The 10,629-nt window shown below is 38.3% G+C and overlaps 1 pseudogene; it reads left to right on the plus strand.

Moving 5' to 3' along the window:
* Positions 1-8,866: 8,866 nt before the first annotated feature.
* Positions 8,867-10,008, plus strand: LOC103660605 (annotated as a pseudogene).
* The last annotated feature ends 621 nt before the right edge of the window (positions 10,009-10,629 follow it).

The raw sequence follows: 10,629 nt of genomic DNA on the forward strand, positions 1-10,629 counted from the left end.
AATGCAAGTTCATGGAAGATATTTTGTTGCCATCTTACGTAATTACTTTAAAACTATAATTGGATACCTGGTTTGAGGAACACTGTAACACTGTTACCTGGACATCTTAGGCGGTACTTTGTTTTCAGCAATTAAGAAATATCAGAAAACAGAAAGGCACCAGATTTACATCTATTTCCAGTGAAAGGGGCCAACACAGTCCTAAAACTGGGTCACTGAGTTGGAGAGTGTTGGGTATATTTATGTATAGGCAGAACCTCTCCTGGGATATAACCGCTCCAGAGACTTGGTCCTCTTTGAAGGCAATTAGTCTTTGGGTGTACACTTTGTACTATGAATGACATCTCCCTTGTGTATTAATTTTTCTTCTGTTGAGGGAGTTACCCTGCAGCCTGGGAAGCTTGGTGCCAACTGCCAGCCCTGGAACATTTTTAGCTTCATCAGCATTATCATCGTTACCATGACCACGTTGATCCTTACCATCAATATTATCATCACCTTCACCAACGTCATCACTTTTGGCATCTGTCACCATGAACATCGTCAGTATTCATCATTAGTTTTTTTGTCATTGTGTACAATGAACTATATTTAAAATTTTATCATAAAAGACTTTCTTTTACATCTTTCTGCATTGAACATTTCTCCAAAACCAAATTCATTGAATTTACTAAAAAAGAAACCTGTTTAATTTTAGTTAACTGTTTTTTATTTTTATTTTTTTAAAGATTTTATTTATTCATTTGACAGAGAGAGAGAGACAGCCAGTGAGAGAGGGAAGACAAGCAGGGGGGAGTGGGAGAGGAAGAAGCAGGCTCCCAGTGGAAAAGCCTGATGTGGGGCTCGATCCCAGAACTCTGGGATCACGCCCTGAGCCGAAGGCAGACGCTCAACGACTGAGCCACCCAGGTGCCCCTAGTCAACTGTTTTTTAAAAATTGAAACAGATACTTTGATTATTATATTTTATTTTTTACAGATTTACTGAAGTATGATTGACAAATAATTATATACATTTATGTTGTACAATATTTTTTAGGTGTACCGTATGAGTTGATATATGTTTATATTGTGAAACGATCACCACAATCAAGCTGATTCACATATCCATCACCTCACGTATTTACCATTTTTTTTTTTTAGTGGTGAGAACAGTTAAGATCTACTCTCTTAGCAGATTTCAAGTGTAAAATTAACTATAGTCACCATGCTGTACATTAGATTCCCCGGAACTTATTCATCTTATAACTGATGACTCTTTGACCAATATCTCCTCATTTCCCTCAGTCCCTGACAACCACTATTCTTAGGTCTACAAGTAGATCCATATTAAATGCTACTGATGCCGGTTCAATATTTTGGTTATCTAGAGCTTGTTGTCTAGTAGATTCCTTAGGAAAAGCTCATGGCAACAAGATCCCCTAAGTTTTTGTCAGTTAATAGCAGTGTATCCATAGCTTTTATATTTGAAGTCAGATTGGCTATACAGAAAATTATCCTTGGTTCACATTTTATTTTTTCGAGTATCTGAAATCTATTACTCCATTAATGTTGTGAAAACATATAATGACAGTAAGATTTCTTTTTCCCTTATGAGTTAATTTGGTCTTTTTGCTTGGGTGCCCCAAATCCTTTCAAAAGCATCATTTATTAAGACAGGGAATATAGGAAGAGAAATTTTTTGAGGAAAGGTAGTGATACAATTTTTTAATGTGTTGAATATTAGGTGTCTGTTGGGTGTTCAGATGTGAATAGAAATACAAATTTGGAAGTCATTAGCAGAGGGTAGTTTCAGCCATGGGAGTGGACAAGGTCTTTTGGAGAGCACAGATAGAATGCTAAGGTTAGAAGACTGAGGATGGAACTCTGTGGAATATCAGTATTTAGCTCTTGAAGGAAACGGAGAGGTGGCCAGAAGTTGAACGAAAATTAGATAGGTGATGTGTTTCGAAAAGGAAAGTATGATATAACGGAATAGATATGTACTGTTCTCTGCCCCCAGTTCCTGGCACAGAACTTCTGAAACCCTTGTAATTTCCTCGGTGATAGGAGGGTCATTTGTTCTAATGAGGTGGCTCTGGTGGGCTCCTGAATAGCTCCTGGATGGGGGTCGGTCATCAGAAAGAGTAAGCCATGATTAGAAGCTCGGAATTTTCAGCCCTGCCCCCATTCTCTTGCACAAAGGGCTGAAAATGGAGCTAATGAGCAAATAGGTTGACATGATGGAACCTCCATAAAATCCCTGAAGTAGAGGGTTTGGAGAGCTTCTGGGTTGGTGAACATGAAGTGTTAAAACAGTGGCATGTCTGAACAGGGCACGGAAGCTCTGGGGCCCATCCCACACACCTTGCCCTCCATCTCTTCCATCTGGATGCTCATCTGTATTCTTTAATTAACTTGTAAATGTAAGTAATTGTTTCCCTGAGTTCTGTGAACCACTCTGGCCAATTAAGCAAACCCAAGGAGAGGGTCTTTGGATCCTTCGATCTATAGCCAGTTGCTCAGAAGCACAGGTGATAACCTGGGCTTGGGACTGGCATCTGAAGTGTGTGTGTGTGTGTGTGTGTGTGTGTGTGTGTGTGTGTGTGTGTGTTTGCAGCCTTGTGGGACTGAGCCTCTAACCTGTGGGATTGGACGTTATCCAGGTAGTGTCAGAATTGAGTTACATTGTAGGACACCCAGCTGGTGTAAGGGAGACTTGCTTGTTGTTGTGGGGAAAACTCCCACACGTTTGGTGACCAGAAGTGACAGAATGAAGTGTTCTGTGTGAATAGTAAAGGATACTCACAGGAGAAAAACACACAATAGGGAGGAACTGGGTTTTTCCCTGCATGGGAAGGAAAAAACTGAGTTTTTCCATTTCAGAAAGGAAAATGAATATTTCAGGAAGTCAGCTGTCACTGTGTTAGGTAAAATAGTACTGGAAAGTTTTCATCGAATTTAACGGCATTTGGTTTCATCTATTCCTTTTATAGAGGAGAAATTTCCAGGTAAAGACAATTTAGTGACTTGTCCAAGAGTGTATGACCTGCGCCAGATCTTCAGACTTTTAAGCCTACGATTCTTCCAGGACACCACACTGCCTCTTGAATTAAGCTAACAAAATGAAGCTCTTGAGAGAAAGCTTTGTAAAATATTGAACACATCACTGAGAAGGTATATGGCTTTCCTTTCCAGAGTGGTCTTTAGAAGTTGCAGTTTCTATAATGCGGCAAGTAAGATTATAGAGGAGTCCATGCATTTTACTTTCTTTATATTGCTTGATTTCTCAGCACATGTAAGATATTTAATTTAATTTAATACTTATTAGTAAATTAACAAGTCTCTGTTAGCTTAGAACAATCTTTCTGTTTCTACCTATCAATTTCTCCTTTCCATGAAGTCACACTTGAAGTTTATTTTGGATTTGTCCTGATTAATTCTGCCTATATTGTACTTCCTAGCACACTGATTTCTTTTTTACCCTTTATACTTCTTGTAAATGATAGATTTTACAGTATTTATATATTAATTAGTACAACTTTACTAATTAGCACATTTCCTGAATTTAAGCCCCTTAGGAAAAAAAAAACTTGATTCTGGAGAATTTTAAGTTGCTTGGTAACTCTCTATGTAGTCTTTGCTGTAACTTCTGTCACTTAGTAAACTTTCCTTTGCCAGGACCTACAAGAAAGGGAATAGTTTCTTCTGCAAACGCTTTGACCTTTATAGGTGGAAATCGTCTGGCCTTGTGTAGACAGCATTATCAACATATTAAAGGCTTCAAACTTAGTTTTAGTAAACCTAATTATACGTGGTTTATATTACCTTTTTTTTTGGTAGAGATAAAATGTCTGCTTCTCAGAACCTCTGATGAATTATTTCAGACAGTAAAAAACTATCCCGGAAATTATGGGTTTGCCGTATGGATTTTCATGGCACTATATCAACATGCAAGCCCATTACATTCATTAAATTTTTGAAGAGCATCTTTAATGTATTCATCACTCTGATAGGTACTGAGTGTGTTAGTGTACCCAAAAGCTATAGGATTAAGGATTTTTCTTGAAGAAGCTTTTAATCTAGTTGGGGTTTCTGGAATGCAGTCTTGAAATAATGAATAGTATAAGGCTGTATTAGACAAAGGACAGTAAGAGTAACATGGAAAAATAGTGAATAGACTTGCAGGAGAATGCCTTAGTTCAAGATTGTTTTTCAATTATTTTTTCTCCTTGCATCCCAAAATTTTCTCTACCTTGGGCACCTGGGTGGCTCAGTCAGTTTAGCCTCTGCCTTCAGCTCAGGGCATGATCCCGGGGTCCTGGGACTGAGCCCTGCAACTGGCTCCCTGATCAGTGGGGAGCCTACTTCTCCCTCTCCCTCTCCCTCTGTTGCTCCCCTTGCTTGTGCTTTTGCTCTGTCAAATAAATAAATAAAATTAAAAAAAAACCCCTTTTTTTCTCTACCTTGACCTCTCTGTCATTTTGTAAACTCAACCAATATTTACTAAATGAATATTCATGGAAGTATAATTCAGTCTTCACAAATATCTGCCAGTTTGGTATTATTATCCTGTTTTTAAATTTTTTACTATTTATTTATCTATTTAATCCTGTTTTTTAGATTGGGACTAAGTATTAATTAGGTTAAGTTACTTACTCAGGTTCACCCAGGAAATAAGGAATATAGTTAGGTTTAATTCTAGCTTTGCTTTCCCAGGTCTTGCTCTTTTTTTTTTTTTTAAGATTTATTTATTTATTTGGGAGAGAGAAAGAGAGTGAGAGAGAGTGTGGGGGGAGGGGCAGAGGGAGAGTATCTTCAAGCAGACTCCCTGCTGAGCATGGAGCCCAACTCAGGGCTAGATCTCACCACCCTGAGATCAGGACCTGAGCCAAACCAAGAGTCTGGAAGCTAAAATGACTGGGCCACCTAGGCACTCCCCAGTTCTTGCTCTTAATTGCTATGCTTGCTTTTTTTTTTTTTTTGACATTTTTGTTGGTCAATTTACTTCTCCCCCTTATCTATTGGCATGTTTGAAACATTCAGACCTTACCCCTAATTATTCTGTCTTTAACCACAACTCCTTGAAGCCATGTTCCTACTTTTTCTGTGATCTCCTCTATTCAGGTGATCCCGCAATTTGTATCTCAATCCCTTTTATTAAGTCTCTGACTTTCTATTTTCTACTTCTTTCTGATCATTGTTGTTTGGAAGTCCCACCAGCATTTGATGATCTTGTCTAAAATCCAGCTCTTTACACCTCCACTTCCTTATTTCCCATTTCTGTCATGGGCGGGGCTTGGAAACTTAACCAAATTTGATTTGTGCCTCTTCTCAGTTCTCTCTCAAGCCGTAGAGATATGAAATCCTGTTTGGTATTTCATCATAATATCATAATATGTGGCACTGTTTATCTTTTTTTGTTTATACTGCTTGTATAAAGTGTCTTCTTTTTTTTAAAGTTATTTATTTTTAGGTAGTCTCTACCTCCAATGTGGGACTTGAATGCACGACCCCAAGATTCAGTCACATGCTCTTCCAACTGAGTCAGCCAGGCACCCCATACTCGTGTAAAGCTTTTAAACTGACTTCCCTGCCTTTGGTTTCTTTCTCTTCCAGCCCATTCTGAAACTGCTTTCAGCCAAGGGTACAGTTATTACTACTAGTATAATAATAAATTCTATTTATTTAATAAATCTTTAAGAATAATATACATAAAAATATATCATTTTAATAAACTGCTTTTTTTTAATCTTCCTTGTGCCAGAAGGCACATCATTTACTCATTAAAATAACACTTTGAGTGGTAGTTCTTTTCCTCATTTTAAGATTAAAAATTAAAAACTTACAGAAAAGTTAAATTTCAAAAGATCACACAGCTATTAAGACATAGAACTAGGATTTATGCTGAGGTCCACCAGATTCTGGAGTTCATCCTTTGAATACTTCTCACTCAACTCAGATATATTTCAGAGTGAAAGGGAAAGCTATTAATAATTTCTGGAGGGACTGCCCTAGGAAAAGTAGGCTTAGAATAACTATGAATTCTACTCTCTACTTCCTCACCATTGGTTACACTCAGATAAATAATGGAGAGGCTGAGAGAACATCTACTTTTGGAGAAAGGAACATGTGTTTATGTACTTGATGAGTTCAGAGATGACCACAGGACAGTCTCTTGAAATATCCAGGAAAAAAAAAATCCTGTTGGGTACACAGGAAAGGAACTTAATAGAGAATGGAGAAATAAAGACACAAATCCGAGAGCCATTTATATAGTGGGATTGTGGAAGCCACGAAACAAAGGAGCTCATCAAGAATTTAAGGAAGCAACTAATGAATCATTCAATATTACATCAAAAACTAATGATGGCTAATTGAATTTAAATTAAAAAAAGGTAAAAAAGGAACTTAAGAAAGTAGGGATAGTGTGGAAAGTTGAGAGATGAACCCTGGAAAATGTGAGATATGAAGGGATGAAGGGACAGAGATAGGAAAAAGAGCCTATAATGGGTTATGCCTCTATTAGACTGTAAGCTTCTTTCTGGCAAAGAACCATGTTTTTTACTTTTTGCGTTTTTTTGTTTGTTTGTTTGCTTATTTGTCTTTCTTTGTTTGTTTTTTGTATCCCTGAACCTCACATATTACATTGCCAAATACATTTATTAACATTAACTTAACAATGGGGTAATTGGGTGATGGGCATTAAGGAGGGGACTTGATGTAATGAGCACTAGGTGTTATATGCAACTGATGAATCACTAAATTCTACCCCTGAAATTAATAATATACTATATGTTAACTAAATTGAATTTAAATAAAAAATTAAAATAAAAAAATCCTGGAACATTGAAAAAAATCGATTTAACAGAAACTATTATGCAGACACCTATAATTACTGAAAGATGAACTGAATTCTACTTTCTCAGGAGGTAATCAAAGTTATTTCACATGATGGAGGCCAGTTAGGTGCCATCTCTTCTCTCTGGCTACGTTTGTGCTTCTTCTTGAAGCAGGGAATCCTATGATATGTAGAGATTGATTTGGGGCCATACTTGTGCAACTTTGATGGTCTACTAGAAGTCTGAGAGCCAGTACACATGCATGAAACATATATGCAAAGGCATTTTACTGTATGTAAATCTTCATATGCCCTGTAATGTTGTGTTTATAATGTATAGTTTAAGTTAGAAACAAATATGAGAAGAAAGCCATTTCAGAGATTTCAGTTTTGGAAAGGCAACAGTACTGTACAAATGGAAAGGGCAAAACAGCTCTTTTGTTCTCTGCTATACTGGAGCAAGTCACCAGGTAACATGGCTTTAGAGGAGCCCTGTTTAAGATACATTTGGAAATGAGGCTGCCATGGCAACTGTCTCTGAAGTAACAAAATCCCCCTAGAGCTTTCAGAGAACCCCCAACTTCTCTGTACTTGGTTCTCAAGGAGAGCTTAATTTCATTCATTTTAATGAATTCTTTTTCTCCATTTATAGCATTTGTGCAGTGGGATTGAGAACAAGGATTGGAATTACTGGAGTTACTCTGGGACATGTTAATTCTAAGTGTAAATCAAAAGATGAGGCACTGTCATTGCTGATTTGCAGCTGAGGGTGAGCAAGTCCTCATGGACGTGTGTGCACACAAACACACACAGGCGTGCATGCAGTGATTTTAGTAGAACTTTTCTGGAGGAAGATGGATTTCTGCCTTTGCGTTTTGACTTCATAACTTCTGTAAGAGGACTTTTGCCATTAATACAGGACCAAAAACCTATTTAATCCATTGACACACTGAAGCTCAAATTCCCCCAAATCAAGATTTCTCTTTTTGGTATGAAATCTGTCTTCCTTAATATTAAGGGCCCCTGGTAAGAAGCACTGAGTGTAAGTTGCCACGTAAAACTTTATTAGTCTCTATATGAATGAAATCACTTTCTGAGAACAATTTTGACAATGCATGCAGTAGTTGTAGTAGGCAGGAGTGGCACTGTTAGCAACATACATTAAATACCTTATGTTTGCTTAAGCTCAGCAAGGTCCCCGGCCCCTATAAAGTCTGGAGTTGGGTAGATGAGAGTTTGACTCAAGACTCTGAAATCTATAAGCTGTGTGTGCTGCTCACTTTTAAAGTGGGTATTTACAGGTCTAATATATAAGGCTGTTGTGAGGAATAAAGAAGGTACTATTTTTTGTGCATTGCTTTGGATCCTTCATATGAGGGTACTGGATCAATACAGTGTTTGATACACAGTAAGGGTTCAATACAAGGTAGTAATTACTATTTTTCCCATGGTGCATTGCTATAATTAATAGCTTAAAAAGATGTAATCACAACGAAAAATGTAACCACAGGTCATTAAAAATCACATCAAGCATTAGCAAGGGTGTAAACAAACGTTTCTTCTTCCTTGGGGGGGGTGTGTGTCTCTGGAGCAGTGATCCTGAGGGAGCCTCTGTAACTATGTCACTGAGATCTTTAATCCAGAATAAAACTCTGTAGTCTCCTGTTATCCATGGGCATTAGGAAAGGATGCTGTCTTGTGCCTAGACTTTGGACAAGAGACTTGGGCCAAAGCCACAATCAGAGATTAAGTTCTTCAGCTCAGCAAGACAATTAGAGGATTTGATCCTCAAAGCAGAGAAGCAGAAGCAGAGGGTCTGAGCTCTGAGTTGTCACTTTCTGTTCACTGGGGCCATCTGAGGGTCCATGAAAGAGATGGATGAGAGCCAGTGGAGAACAGCACCATGACTCCAAGCAGAAGGAGGGTGAGTGCTGCCTGACCTGGTCTGTCCTGTAGCAGAGGGGGTAAATGCTCAAACCCAGGAGCCAGACCGCCTAAGTTCACCTTCTACTGTAACTCAACAGCATCGGGACTTGTGCAAGTCACTTAGGTCCAGGGTCCTCGTCGGTGAAATGGGGATAATCATAATGCCACACAGCGTTTAGAACAGTGCCTATCCCATAGTTAGTACTCAGTAAACGTTCCTATCCTTGTCTTCTCTATGTCAGTCCCTGCACTTCCATGGTGTGTAGCCTTTCTCTCTTTGTCTCAGTGACTTGTTTCTTTTTCCCTTACAGACCTTCCTAGAGGACAATGGCTGCAGATAACACCTCCTCTGTGACAGAGTTTATCCTCGCAGGCTTAACAGATGATCCAGAACTCCAGATGCCCCTCTTCTTCCTGTTTCTAGGTTTCTATGTGGTCACGGTGGTGGGGAACCTGGGCCTGATAACCCTGATTGGGCTGAATTCTCACCTTCATATTCCCATGTACTTTTTCCTCCTTAACTTGTCCTTCATAGATTTTAGCTTCTCTACTGCCATCATCCCCAAAATGCTAATGAGTTTTGTCTCCAAGAAGAACATAATTTCCTAGGCAGGGTGTATGACTCAGCTCTTTTTCTTTTGTTTTTTTGTCTTTTCTGAATCTTTCATCCTGTCAGCGATGGCATATGACCGCTATGTTGCCATCTGTAAACCACTGCTGTACACAGTCACCATGTCTCCTCAGGTGTGTTTACTGCTTTTGTTGGGTGTTTATGGAATGGGGGTGTTTGGGGCTGTGGCCCATACAGGAAATATATTATTTTTTACCTTTTGTGCTGACAACCTTGTCAATCACTATATGTGTGATATCCTTCCCCTCCTTGAGCTCTCCTGCAACAGCTCTTACGTAAATGTACTAGTTGTCTTCACTGTTGTGACCATTGGCATTGGGGTGCCCATTGTTGCCATTTTTATCTCTTATGGTTTTGTTTTTTCCAGCATTTTCCATATTAGCTCCACTGAAAGCAGGTCCAAAGCCTTTAGTACTTGCAGTTCTCACATAATTGCTGTTTCTCTCTTCTTTGGGTCAGGAGCTTTTATGTACCTCAAACCACCTTCTATTTTGCCCCTTGACCAGGGGAAAATGTCTTCCTTGTTCTACACCATTGTTGTGCCAATGTTCAACCCATTAATCTATAGTCTGAGGAATAAGGATGTCAAATTTGCCCTGAGGAAAACCTTGGGCAGAATAACTTTCTCTTGAAAAAATATTAGAAATGAGATCCAAGGATTTTTTTTTAATTGCAGTGTTTTTATTACTATTATTTATTGTTATTCTCACTTTTTTCAATGAGGAATCCAAGCTCCAGTGCTTTCTTTCTATACTATATGGCAGAGGAAATTTTAATTTTCTTTACCAAATGTACTGATTCACCCCTAACCAAATACCCCAATTCTTCTTTACTTTATGAAAAATACTTCCTGCAATTATAGAGTATTCAACATTGAATGGGCTTAGGAATCATTTGATCTAGTGCCTTTATATAATATATCACACTTTACAGAGTCAGAAACATTCATATGCTGCCCAAGAACATAAAACTACCTGGTGTGCCAGAGCTCAGACTGAAATGTTTGCTTGAATCCCAATCCAGTTTGTTTTCCCCTATGCCATGTTTTTTTTGCCTCATTTCTTTCTTGGAAGATTTCATTTCACATGTTGGTTGACCTAGCACATTTAAGTTATGAATATATTCACAGTAATTTCATGCACTTTTCACAGGATAATTTTAATATATCACATTTTGCAAGAGAGTAGGAGGTGAAAAATTTCGTTGAGTTGGTCTTGGCAAAATGACAAGACAGTGTTTGATGAATTTTGTAG

This window comes from Ursus maritimus, unplaced genomic scaffold (genome assembly GCF_017311325.1).
Source record: "Ursus maritimus isolate PB19 unplaced genomic scaffold, ASM1731132v1 scaffold_16, whole genome shotgun sequence".
NCBI classification, from domain to species: Eukaryota; Metazoa; Chordata; class Mammalia; order Carnivora; family Ursidae; genus Ursus; species Ursus maritimus.